The 14792-nt window shown below is 32.3% G+C and overlaps 1 long non-coding RNA gene across 4 annotated transcripts; it reads left to right on the top strand.

Annotated features, from left to right (window-relative positions):
- The first annotated feature begins 2047 nt into the window (after positions 1-2047).
- LOC124431974 lies at positions 2048-11552 on the top strand. 4 transcript variants are annotated; one of them, XR_006944155.1, is made up of 4 exons: positions 2048-2977; positions 3198-4532; positions 7002-7410; positions 8046-11552. It is a non-coding gene; the product is annotated as an uncharacterized LOC124431974 (long non-coding RNA). The 4 variants fall into 4 exon arrangements; XR_006944152.1 differs by having other exon boundaries at positions 3111-4532; XR_006944154.1 differs by lacking the exon at positions 2048-2977 and having other exon boundaries at positions 2984-4532; positions 8046-10688; positions 11284-11552.
- The last annotated feature ends 3240 nt before the right edge of the window (positions 11553-14792 follow it).

Raw genomic sequence — 14792 nt, 5'->3', positions numbered from 1 at the left:
GTATAATGAAATTACGAATTTCTTCGTAAGAAAAAAAAAAAAAAAAAAAAAAAGAAAAAGAAGAAAAAAAAAAGAAAAAAAAGAAGAAAGAAAGAAAAAGAACAAAGAAAAATACAAAGAGAAAGGAGAAAGGTGAAGAAAAACAAGAAAAAGATAAAAGAAAAAAGGAAAGGACAATGGTATATTAAATGTATATTAAAGTTATTTAGTATTTTATTTATACCGATAGCCAATGTCGATATATTTCACGAGATTGATATATCATTCCTATCGAATATGAACTTGAATTAATTTTTAATTATAAATTTAATATCCTCATATATCGAGCAAAATATGATATCAAATTTGACGTCACTTTTAATATCTCGTCGTAGATGATATTTTTACTAAAATTTCTTTCATGATTTTATTACTTTTAACAGTATTCCCATAAGTGCTAAGATAAGATTAAAAACAATCTAATATTATTATACTATCAATGTAATGAATGATTAATTGTCACTCATTAAGTATAAATATACACAAATACAAATGCAAAAATAAAAAAGAAAAGAACACAAACATACGCACAAACACATATATGTATGGGTATATAATGTAGACATTGTTCTTATTTAAAAGTCAATAGTTCGTAATAAATTTATCTCAAAACGATTATTAATAATTAAGAAATAATTTACGGCTAGATTTTATCCATTCATTTTTTTCCATTAACGAACGAACAATAATAATAACGATGATAATGATTTTCTTCTTTTTTCTTTTTCTTCTTTTTTTTTTTTTTCTTTTTTTTCTTTTTCTATCTGACAGTCAGAGATAACGGAACACCTTACAAATATATGAACGAACGAGTTACCTCCTTACTCCCCGATCGCCGGACCGTCCAACGAAAATGCATTATCAACCACAAATATCAACGATAAGTGCTACGGCACCGCCGTTATATTCTGAAGTAGTGAACGTACCGTCTACTTCAAGAAACAATTTTCCTCTTCCTCCGTTCGGGCCACACTCCTTCGGTACAAATGTAAACGTACAGCCGGGAACATTGGGACAGTATCCAACAAATAATTATCCAGAATACAATGCAACTCTACCATCTTACAATCCTACGTATGTACCAATGGAAACGAGTCAAGCACAATCCCTACCACAGCCCTGCATTGTAACCACCGAAGTCGTAACTCGTAAAAATAATAATGGTAAATAATCTCTTTTTTTTTTCTCTAATTTCATCTAATTTTATCTAATTTCAAAAAAAAAAAAATATATATATATATATACATATTTATATATATGTATGTTTGTATGTATGTATGTATGTATGTATATATATATATATATATATACATCTGTATCTCGGGTATCTCCTATTTAAAAGACAAAGATCTAAATATTTCCTATGTATCGCGTTATATGAAAAAAGAAAAGGATGTTACAAGTTGCATTGTTCAAAGAAATACGACGATAATGAACATATATATATATATATAAAGAGAAAAATGCAATGGCATCATTTATTATCTTCTTTTTCCCTTTTTGCTCAAAGAGGAAAATGAAATATATAATTCATTAGTGTACAAATTAAAAATAGGAATCATTAGTGGTTCTTGATCTTTTTCTTTTTCCTCCTTTCAAAAAAAATAAAATGTTATCATAATGTGATACCACGTGAAAAGACAAATTCGTGGAATAACATTTTTTTTCCTTTTTTGTTTTACTTTCTTTTTAATATCTTAAAATGATCTTTCAAGCCGTGATGTTCTATCATTAATCTTTTTTTTTTTTTTTTTTTTTTTTCATTCTTTAATATCAATCGAGACAAGGTGAATATTTAGATACTCTGTTTCAAATCGGGACACCCTTTATATATTAAGTAAACTTATCATGTGGTAAATAATGCATTTTTTCTTTTTTTCTCTTTTTTCTTTTTTCAACAGGGAGTTGTTTCTCTTGCGTGAAGATGCTCATATTTTCGATCCTAATAATCTGCATTACGACTTATTTGTTAAAAATTGTTATATCAAGTATAATGATTTGAATTGCATTTTACTGCTAGGATCAAACTGTTGAATATTTATAATGACGATGGACAATCAAAAAAGTTCAGCATTAAAGGATGAACTGTTATGAACGAGAAGACGTGAAGTTGCATTTAATTATTATTATTATTACTATTACTATTATTATTATTATTATTATTATTATTATTATTATTATTATTATTATTATTAATATTATTTTTAATAATTAGTTTTAGGTAGATATCGATAATTTTTCTTTTTCGTATGCGATAATATTTCCTTATCAGTAATAATTATAAGTATGTGTGATTTATCGCATTTAATTAGCTAATGATGTTATAAACGATATATTACAGGAAGAACGATAAAGAAAATGAATGCGTGTAAATATGATATTTTTAAAATGATTATCAAGGACTTCTTATACGTTACGATGCGTCCTAATTAATTTATTTTTTATATCCGTCACGTTGAACGGTACAATATTTTTCCTTTTTTTTTTTCGAACATTTTATTCGCAGTATGTAGATATATTTGTATATTTTATTTTTTTTTTTACGAACGTTATATTTATCCGATAATAATAATATTTAAAAAAAAAAAACAAAAACAAAAAAAAAACAAAAAGAACTCGACTTAGATTCGATTCCACGTAAACACTTTAAATGTTTTTATTTACATGAGAAAAAAAGAAATTTACTTCGACCCAAAGAGAACGTGCACGACGATCATAGCTATGAATTCCTCCGTTCATGTTGGCTTCTAACACTCCACGCACCGGTCATAAAAGAGGAAATTTTTCGCGATTTAAAAAAAAAAAAAAAAACACAAAAAAAGAAAAAAGAGAAAAAAGGAAGGAGAAAAGTCGAAAGAAAAATAATAATTCAACTGAAGTAAGGAAAAGAGGACAAAAGAAGAAAAGAAAAAATAACGTGAAGAGTGAGCGAACAAAGGTAAAAAAATATTTGATATTTAAATATTTGATATTTAAAAAAAAAAAAAAAAAAAAGAAAAATTAAAAAAAAATAAAAAAAAAAAAGATTAAATAAATAATTCAATTGTCATAAAAATTTACTATTGAAACAGCAAAGAGTAATTTCGTGCTAATATAGACATCATTATATTTTTCCTGATTACAATAATCTATGTACAGAAATAATGACTATTTCATAGATAAAAAATTGATTGAAAAAAAATGTATATATATATATATATATATAAAATTAATTTAATACAATGCACTATCAAGCATTGTCCAAATTGATTATAGTAATGTTCAAAATTTAAAGAACATTAACGCAATGATAGTTAAGAGGATAGATAAAGATAGTATGAAAGTATTTAAGAAATTTAAAGAAATGAAAAATTTATTATAGAACGCCAAAGAATTTGTATAATTGTTAAAATTAAAAATAAAACTGTAAGTGATATTTTTACAAGAGAGACACACACATATATATATATATCCAATATCAATCGATTCCATTCCGATCCATCACATCTTGGATCACTTTGTAAGCCAAAATCGCTGCAACGAAATTTCTATAAATTATAAAGAGAAAGAGATAGAGAACGTATGTACATACATACGTAAAACCAAGTTCGATATTAAAGACATGGCTAATATAGGCGACATAGTGAAATCGTATAACTTTATACGTAATAACGATCATATTTCGCAGCTACGTAAAACGAACGAAACGTCGTGTACAGGAATGAAAAGATGGAATGAGAAGATGGAAGATGTGGTATATCGTTCAGTTTTATTATTGAACCAATAAAACCTTAGTAAACGAGTAATAATTTCAAAGTTGAGCGCCATTCAGTTTCAAAAGCACCTTCGGCGACTCTGAGAAAAGCTTCTCACACGAAACATCTAATTCAACGTCGCCATCGTGCCAATAAGTTTGAGACTACCAAAATCCTTTTTGAATATGAATTGGATTTATAGTTACAGATATAGATTTGGAATATTTTTAAAATTCGACTATACTTGTCTCATTGAAAAATTATGTGAATTAATATTTCACAATTGCAATCTGAGCATTGCATGAATATTTTTTCGTGAATATATTTTCTTTTTTCTTTTTTTCTTCTTTTGTAATTGGATTTTTTTAAATCTATTGATTATTATTCCCGAGGCTTGAAAGAATATATAGTATTTTTTTTTTTTTTTTTTGGAGTCAAATTTATTCATTCTATAAATGAGAGCCGTTCAAAGTGCCTGTATGGTATATCGCAACTCAAAGTGGACAACTTGAAATTATTTTGAGATGTGCACACACAGCTAGGATTAAATTCGATTTTAAATTTGATGTAATCGAAATGATCGTATAAACTATATTAAATGTAAATCGTGTTGTTCTCTATGATATGAAATGTAATAGATACAAGAAAATGGTTAGCTAACCAATGACAGTGGCATATCCATGAAAGACCGAACGAATTCACCAACGGATATTCGATCGGACATTGACGCTAACGAGATTTTCTCTCGTCGACTTCGAGGTGAGTACACCTTGAAAAATAGATACCGATAGAGTTGCATTTTCGCATTTTCACGAGGAAATCCGGTGACGAGGGAAATCAAATCTTTCGTTCAGACGAAAGAGATTCCACGTTCCCTATCCTTATCCCTATTCCTTCTGTCGGTTGGTTTACGAAAAGAGAATCAAATTTTTAAATAAATAATAATAAAACATTATTACGCTCTAACATCGTTCAATTACATTTGAACTATTGCGCCGTGGTATATCTAATTCGATTATATTTTTTAGGATAATTATCTATAACAATTTTTTATTACAAACTGCTATATTTTATTTATTTATATTGTACAAATTTTGAATCTACATTGTCATAACTTAAAAGGAAATATTTTTCCCTTGGATATAGATAGAGAAATTCTGTTATAATGGGTTAATACAGATCTTCCCTAGAACAAGAGAAATGCTTGATTTTCTAACATAGTAGAAAGATAAAAGAGCTATCTCCATTGGTTCTTGCACCTACATACATAGATATCAGGATTTTGGAAGATAACGCGACAGCCACTATGAGCTTAACGTTTTTGTACGATCTTTTTCCGATAATTAATGTTCGTTTGCGTTCACCGACTAAACGGAAAGAAGTAAAATAGTTCGGTGACATGGTAGAAGAGAGAGAAAGAGATAGATAGAGATAGAGAGAGAGGGAGACAGAGAGAGAAAGAGAATGTGGATCAGATTAATGGTCGTTTTACTCTCTCGCCATTACAGAAAAGAATGGTTTTCGATATCGTCCGTTAGCCGAACCGAACAGGAAACGTAGACGAAACTTATTCGAATAAAAATCAAAGGGCATCTCAAATTATAAACTCGTAATAGAATTCTCATAGTTGTAATCTATCGAATGTTTCTTCTTTTTCTTTTTTTTTTTTTTTTCAAACGATCGTAGGACAACGACTACGACGATGACTCGTCTTTCAGAAGCTTAAAAATCTTACTTAAGTTTTGTATCGAATAGAGCAACATGGCGATAAGTTAGATTAAAAGCAAAGCTTCGATCGTATACCTCGGGCACGTCTTAGGAAATCTCGTGAAGCGTTGAAGAAAAGAAAAGAAAAGAAAAAAAAAAAAAAAAGAAAGAAATATAACGAATATATTGAAAATCTTAAGATATATTCTTGTATAATTCAGAATTAAAATACAAATTGTTTTTTTATCTGCGACAAGTATAAAAAAAAAAAGAAAAAGAAAAAAAAAGAAAGAAAGAAAAAAAGAAAGAAACATAAAGAAACAAAATATTAGTAATATTATAACCATTATAAGAACATTAAAAAGTTTTATTTTACTAAAAATCGTGCTAGTAATTTTTTTTTTTTTATACGATTCAGTAATAACGAATTTTACTTTTCGAAGAGGTCTCAGAAAATCGGCACGTAACTTTCTCGGTAAAGGTTTTCGATTTGACGTAAAGCTACGTAAACCTCGAAACTTATATACCCTTGTAACTTCATCATAATAGTCCAGTATACACGTTCACGAAACTCTGGCTGGATAGGAAAGTGGTAGAGTTCCTGGACAAGCTAAAAGGGCTTTTGGACGGACGCGAGAGGTTGGTAGATGTGGTTTAGAAGGAAGGAACGAAGGGTAGGATGGGATGATCGAAGGGTGGGAGGTTCGAAACGTGCTCTCTTGTACGTTCATACGGTCGTTTCTCAGGCATTCCACGATTCAGTCATCTCTCTCTCTCTCTCTCTCTCTCTCTCCCTCTTTCTCTTTCTCTCTTTCTCCTTTCTTTCGTTTTCAGCTTATTTCTGTCTTTCTTTCTCATTTTTACCTCTTTTCCCAAGCATTTTCTTTTATCTCGAAAGAGAAACGATCGATATTTATAGTCAATTATTTTTCGTACTATCAAATAAATGTTCATTGATTTTAACTAAAATCTATAAATAATATTTAAAATCGAAAATATAGATCTATTTTAATTAAAAAAAAAAAAAAAAATGTGATCTTTTAACGCGAAAATATGAATTAATTGATTAATTTGTAAAAAGTTTGGTGAGATTTTATAAAATTTATAATTGTATACATGCATAGGTTAATCGATAATAAGGAAAGATTTTAAGGTGAAGATTTTCAATAGGTTTAAGGAAATAGGAAAAGGATTTGTGAGTGAGTTAGGATCGTTTTATTAGATCTGTCGTAAAATTTTTTTCACCAATATGACAGAATTATTTTTAATCTATAGTCCATAACTTTCCGACTCTATAAAACTGATACAATATAAAAGTTATATTATATAATATAATATAATAGTTATTATAGTTATATTATATATATATATAGTAGTATTACTAATACTAATATAATTATACTATATTAAACATTACTTATATTATGCATATATCACTTAATATATTACTCGTTAATACTAATAGTAGTAATACTAATAACCAATACTATATATAATAAACAATAGTAATACTGATTTAAGAGAAAAAAAAAGGAAGAAGAAGAAGAAGAAAATAGTAGAAAAAAAAGAAGGACAAAAGAAAAGAAAAGATCAAAAATGTATGAAAATGATCAATTGATGATGGTATGACAATACGTTTGTCCAAGATACGAGAGATATGTGCTCGAATTTAATGGACGAAACGTTGCCATTTCTTCGTACACGTAGAACTCTTGATAGAAACTGGACGATAAGACGTTGGGACAGCTTAAAATCGAGAACGCGAGACGAAATAAGAACGATTTTTACGACGGCATTTCTACGATGGGAAAATCGTTCGGGCAGACGTTGAAGAGTAGTGCGGCGGACATTGGAGAAAACGAAATCGACGTGCCGATGCTTTCCCAACCGACGACGTCGAGACGGCTTCACCGGGAACTACCTTACATAGGTGTTTCAGTTTCGTTCTACACATCCTATTCCACTTCATACGAGATAGAAAACTTTTTCGAGGACACTTTCAAATGATTCTCCGAGTATTACGCCGTATTTTTTTTTCCCTTTCTTTCTTCATCTTTTTTCTTTCTCCTTCCTATTTCTCTCTCTCTCTCTCTCTCTCTCTCTCTCTCTCTCTCTCTCTCTATTGATTTTCTTTCTTTCTTTCTTTTTTTTCTCTTTTTTGTTTTCCCTTTTTTTCTTGATAAATCAAATAAACTAACTCACAGTGAGAATGGATACGAACCTGCACTGAGCGATTTACTTAGAGTTTATCGAAAGAAAGACTCTGCTATAACTTTTCTCTAAAAAGTTTATGTAGAGAATACGAGTAAGCACATTTAGTACGATACAAGCTGTGCTTTTATGTATAAGATAAGATCAAGGCTAGATACGCGAAAAGTTTTACGAAAGTCGTAAACTTGAATGCTTCGATCGAGCTTATCTGTGGAATTTCTGTTTTCTCTTCTTTTTTTTTTTGTTTTCATTCTGTTTTCTTCTTCTTCTTTTTTTTTTTTTTTTTCTTACGAAATAAACCCATACCCATATTTAGACGATCTTATTAATTATTGAATTTTATTTCTTCATTAGATACTGATTTATCCTTGACGTGATTAACGTGAATAAACGTTTCTAACTTTGCTTCTAATCGCTCTCCATCAGTTATCAATCTGTTTTGTCAAATATATACATATATATATATATATATATATATATATATATATATATATATATATAGTGTTAATGTTATAACAAATCACACAGCATTCTACATAGCCATCCCTCTTTCCCCTTGGTAAGCGTATTAACGTAAGGAGCTTATTCCATCGCTGATCAACTCCGACGACTCTGTACGTCACGATCAATTCGAAGGGCTTGTTAACGATTTCAAATGCACGATAAACGTTTATCCGAAGATAAAAGGAAGGAAGGAAGGAAGGGGAGGGGAGAATATACGCAAATGTCTGAAATGATAGAGAATTAGTAACAAGAAAGAGACAGACAGACAGAATGATGAGGAGAGAGAGAGAAAGGATATGTATACATAAAAAAAAAAAAAAAAAAAAAAAAATAAATAAAAATGAAGAAAAAGAAATGAAGAAAAATAGAAGATAAATTATGAAGAATTTCTATTGGAATCAAATTCAACGTTATTTCCGGCTAACTTCTGTTTAACGAAGAAAGGATAGGAGAGAAAGTAAAATACAAAGAGAGAGAAAGAGAGACGGAGAGAGAGAGAGAGTTTTCATTAGAGAACATGAAAGGCTACCATTTTAAGAGCAAACGAATGAGAATAATTAACAATGAGATGAGAAGATACTCCAAAGAAATATTCTCTACTTCTCTTACTATTTTCCTTTTTTTTTCTCTTTCTTTTTCTTTTCTTTTTTTCTTTTGTTTTATCTTTTCTTTCTTTTTCTCCTTTCTTTTTTCCTCTCTACGAAAAAAAAAGTTTCGCAAATTAGTGCACCCTAAGTTTATAATGAACTGTACTCTTTTCAATACTTTTTCAGATCTTTATTAATCATTTAAGAAAAAAGAAAAAAAAAAAAAAGAAAAAAGAAAAAACTAATAAGCAAAAAGTCAATCGACAAAGTGTATATCAATTTGGAATAAATCGAAGAACATCGATCGAAAGGAAAATTCTAGTAATTCTGCTTTTATCTGTTATGAAAAGGATTTGTTATTAGACGTAAGAACGAAAGTATAATAATAATGAAAAGAAAAAAATAAGAGAAGAATAAATCCAGAGTCCATTTCCGATAAGGGTCCTTCTGCATTTCTTCAACATTGTACGTTCACGTTACTCTTACTCTACGAAACTATCCATCGTTTTTGACAACATATGTGAATCTCTATATTTCTCGCTCTCTCTCTCTCTCTCTCTCTCTGTCTCTCTTTTATATTCTCTTGAAGAACGAGATATACAGATGCCGTCTCAACTCAACCTATCGTTTCAAATATAGATTTCCAATGCACCAAGATATTTTCAATATCGTTGTCGCGTCTCGATACCCTTTCCAATGAACTTGTCCATCGTACTCTTATTCCCACTCTTTATCTCTCTCTCTCTCTCTCTCTCTCTCTCTCTTTCTTCCAAACTGTATAAAAATGTTACATTCGATTGTCAAAAATACATATCGATGTGTCCACTTATATTTTCATCGTCATTACTCTCTCGTCCACTAATATATATATATATCATCAAATAGATACAAATAAAAATAATTTATGAGCGTCAATTGAAATCAATCTTATTGGAAAATTTGCGAACTTTAATAAAGAGAAAAAAGAGGGGAAAAATAATATAAAGAATGAAAGAAAATGAATCGAAATTTATGAACTTACGATGCTATAATCACGACGAGATATAATAAAATAAAATAAAAAAAAAAAAAAAAAAAAAAAAAAAGAAAGCAGTTCTCCTTTAGATCTCATTCGAAAACTATAAAGAGAATGAGAAGAGAAATGGAAGAAAAATTCTTAGAGGACTATAACAAACGAGGGAACCGACTCAATCAGAAGATCGCAAAGGAGATCGAATTCGGGTAGAAGGATAGAGACAAAAAGATAGAGATAGAAATAGAGAACATCGAAGTAGAAGATAGAATTAACGTTTCTCCTACGGCTGCAACTGTGACTGACTGTGTGGAAAACGAGCGTTCAAAGTGAACTACAGATTAGAAAGTGGAAGAAGGAAGGAAGAATGAAACAGGTAAAAGGGAAGAGAAGGATAGTAACATAAAGAACGAAAAAGGTATATAGTTCGTCTCGTACTATCTCTCTCTCTCTCTCTCTCTCTCTCTCTCTCTCTCTCTCTCTCTTTCTGTCTCTCATGCTCTTCTCTATTTTTCTCACTTTTCGAGTGCTTTACGACGTCTCTTGGATAAGTACGTGCCGTCCCATCTTCCTCGAGTTCTAAGAAAGAAAAGGAAGAAAGGAAGAAAAAAAAGAAAGAAAAAAAAAAGGAGAAAAAGGAACGAAAAAAGAAAGGGGAAAAAAAATAGAAAGGATATATCGTAAATAGAGGAAAAGAACGAACTGAGGTTAGGTTATGGAAGAGGTTTGGTGTCCTCGACCGGTTCGTCGGTTCAATCAACCGTACGCCGAGCAACAAACCACCGCCGTTAATTGGATCCGTGCCCGTGCTTCCCGGCTTTACGAGGGCCAATCGTGCCGAATTATCCGACCTGCATTTCCGGATCTCCTGTAGCAGCATCAACGCCGGTAGAAGTACTCTATCCCCCTTCTATCTTACCCAGAACTTCCTTTTCCTTTTCTCTTCTCTTCTCTTCTCTTCTCTTCTCTTCTCTTCTCTTCTCTCCTCTCTCGAACACTCGAAAGTTAAAGTGCCAATCGGAGCCAACTTCTTCGAGGAGGCTCGAGAGCTTAATGCGTCTTTAAGTCGATGCACAGACTGGATAAGTCCGATACTCGAGTATCTTACTTCGGATACTTTAAATTCAAGAAAGATCAAGTGGGATGCTGCGTTTCTAGCTTCGATCGAGATATCGGTTCATTTCCTATGCATCGATTCCTTTATTATCTATCTATCTCTACGTACACCTTAGAAATCATCTATGATGTTTCTTCTTTCTTTTCTTTTCTTTTCTTTTCTTTTTTTTTTCTCTTTTTATCATTAAACGAATTGATTCTCTTTCCTTTCAAATTCTTTTCCCACCAAAATCTTTTTACATTTCGTTTCATTCTATCTTCATATAGAATTTAATTGAGGGTATTTGAGTTAAGCCCTACCCACTCCTTTACTTCCACCCTCCTTACTCCCGACTGGCGGCCATTCGATTTACGATTCTCATTTTCGCAAAAGGTATGGAGAAGGTATTCTATCTTTACGAGCAAACATATGGGATACTATCATAAGAAACCATCCTCGAGGCATGATATAAACGTGAAATGTAAAACATATATGCAATGGTGAAAAGCGCGTGCATGGTTACTACGCAATAACATTATTCTAGGGAACACTTAAGTTCGCAATAATGGAAGAGCTGTGTGTCTATGACGATATTATAGTAGCCACAATAAAGACCAAAATCATTTCTAACATATTCTAAAGTAAATGTTTTACATAAGAAATCATGGGATTTCAGATTTTCTTCCTTTTCCTTTTCTCTTTCTTTTATTTTTCTTTTTTTTTCTCTATTTTTTTTTTTTTTTTTTTTTTTTTTTTTAATGGATTAACGTATCTTTATTACTTATTAACTTATAAAAATACTTAAATAATTTCAGTTTGCGTGGATAGTTCTAAAGAGTCCAAAAGAGCAGTCAAGTTACATCTTTTAGACTCACAAAATCTAAGCTCTCAAGCCTCCTTCAGAAGCAAATATGTACAACTAACTACACGTTATACACGAAGATACACACAAACAATTGTAATTCATTCAATCGAATACACAGTGAGATTTACATAGCCCACATCATTTAATTTATCGCTCATATACTTCACAATTTCTCATGGAATACTTTGAAAGAACGTGCATTTTCCCATTAATTTATGGGAACGCGGTATGCGGTATTTTGCTGACGGCCTACAACGGTATTCTAAGCTAATGCCGCCACCCTTATTCATCGCGACCAGTGGGTCTATAGTTCGGACAACAAGGATGAAACGGAGAACATTTCCTCCGTGCGAATCGATTGTCATCACTGATCCGATGGGAGACGCGCATTTAAAATTGCTCTCGTAAACATCAATAACAATAAACAATAAAATGTTCAACAAAATTAGATCGTAGTACAGCTAAACATGAAACGAATCAATGTTTTAAAAAACTTTTAAGCAAAAGCAATTATTCGAACGTTTCAAAGATGATAGTACGTGTTAGAGTTGTCAAATAGTGTTGAAACAGGTGGTAATAAGTATCTAGAAAGAAAGAGAGAGAGGGAGAGAGAGAGAGAGAGAGAAATAAGCAAACAAAAAGGGAAATCGAACAGAGGTCCAAATTTCCGGAATACGTTGAACGCCTTACGAATACGACTGTAAAAAGTGGAGGGATCAACGACAGTAGGTTTCGTTTTATTTCTTCCGTGAAACACTTCCACTCTACCCACTCCCTATCCTTCCTATTTCATCGTCTCTTTTTCTCTCCTCTCTTTCTCTCTCTCTCTGTAGAAACGGTCCTACCGTGCGAAGTATCCCTTTTGCAACGACCCTCCATTTCCGAAAAGCTATAGAGAGAACTCTTCACCTTGACGAGGTGGAGGGTAGAAAGAAAAACGGGACACTGCTCGGAACGTCGTTGCTACCCTTTATTTGCCACTTAGACTAACCCCTTTTAGAGGTAGAAAACGTTCGCTTCTGAAACACTAGACGGCGCCTAAAGCTTTAACCAGTAGAGCCAGCTTTTGCACCTCTGTATATATATCAGTGTATGTCTGTTTATATATTGTCTATATATATATATCGTCTTCTCCTTCTTGCTCTATCCTCTCAGTCACTCAGTCATTCCTCTCCTCTCTCTCTCTCTCAACATCACCCACTACCTTAAGGGTAGTTACTACCGTGGGTATGTGCTGACACGCTGCAGTTCTCAACAGATTGCATCCATCCTAGAAGCATACGTGCTTACTCGGGGAATCTTGCTTCATCTTGTGTCAGCCGTACGTTTCGTAATTCAAGTAGCGTAACCGACGATATATGAAGCGCGGGGTGGTACATCTACGTCTACAAGAAGGTAGGTAGAACATATCCACCTTCGTCTCTTCTTATACTTTTATATCGTTTCTTGGTGTATCCCATCTACGACTTATTTTATATTTTATACGAGTCTCGCAATATGTCCCATAGAATTATTTCATTCGATGAAATAATTTTGAAATTCATTCATTGGGATTACCTTTTTTATGGTTTTTCTTTTACCCCCTTTTTTTTTCTTTCTTTCTTTCTTTCTAATCTACACACGTAACGTAGTTTACCGAGAGAAATTTGACGCGCGTATGTATGTATGTACATATATGTAAGAAAGATATGTATGTACGTATGAATTTGTGACTACGGGCGATGCCGCAAGTGACGTTAAGGCAAACAAATCCACGTGTGTATCTGGATAACGCCATTTTCAGAGCAGGACGAGCCATTTTAACCGGTGGAAAAGAGTACGGTCAATGTTAGCACACGTCACGACTTTTCTCCTCGGGGCCAGGCAACGTGCACCACTTTCCTAACGCTATGCTTCGAAACAGCTGCCGAGCTCTTCATCGATCTTCGTTCTCTCTCAAAGCAAATATCGAAAAGTTCGCGCTTATAGCTCGATCCATTTATTTCGAGGAATAGCAAATATAATTCCGTCGTTACGTGTTTACCGACAACAAGAAAAAGAAAAAAAAAAGAAAAAAAAAAAAGAAAAACAAAATGAATAAAAAAAAAAATTTTAATACGATCGACCGATTTTTATCATATCCACGTAATTTTTAATAAATATCTAATCTCCTGTAAAATAAATTCCGAACAATTTAGGAATATAATCTCGCGTTTATTGTTCTCCCTCTCCCTCCCTCCCTCTCCCTCCCTCCCTCTCCTTCTCTCTCTTTTGTCAGAGGAAATGCGTTAGGACAATTCAATGCCGTGCTTTGATGTGTGATCAAAATTACGTACGTAGTATGTAGTAGATAAACGAATCATGGCGTATACATTAACGACAGGAGGAAACGTACATACATACATATATACATATATATATATATATATATATATATACGCAAAAATACATATATACATACATACCTACGGCCATCAGGCAACCGAAAAATCCGTGTTACGCGTTATGCGCAAACTATATACCGTACCGTAATTTGCGGAAGTCCAGAGAGTAAATCTCATTACGATTTTCGTTGGCGACGATGCGATTTCCTGTCTGCAGGTTTATATCACACCGAAAAGGGATGGAATAGGGCGGGAGGAGGGGAGGTTGGAGGGGTAGAAAAGCTTATTGCAGCAACATGTTTTCACTGTTTATCGTCGTTATTTTATTGTTTGTTTTTTTTACATCCACTTCCCCGCCACTGGTATGCCTACCCCTTTATCCTACCACGCCACCCTTACTCGTTTCGAGATCGCTATCCCTCCCTCGTCTGGCTAGAAATCCGATTTGTAATGGAAATGCAGTGTTCAATGCCGAGCTGTTGATAGCTAATCCATCGCGGGACGTTTGCACGGCTCGCGAACGATTAAATAAAAAGGAACAATTAAATTATATTGTTAACGGTAGAACGACTAAACGAGCTCGTTTCAGCGAAAAACTTTTATCAAATACGTTTAACGTGGATACGTTATGGTCACGAAAAGGAAAAAAGGAAAATATATATATATATATACGT

The sequence above is a fragment of the Vespa crabro genome, chromosome 23 (assembly GCF_910589235.1).
Source record: "Vespa crabro chromosome 23, iyVesCrab1.2, whole genome shotgun sequence".
NCBI lineage: Eukaryota > Metazoa > Arthropoda > Insecta > Hymenoptera > Vespidae > Vespa > Vespa crabro.
The sequence above is the reverse complement of the archived record's forward strand: the minus strand, read 5'-3'. Positions and strand labels throughout refer to the sequence as shown.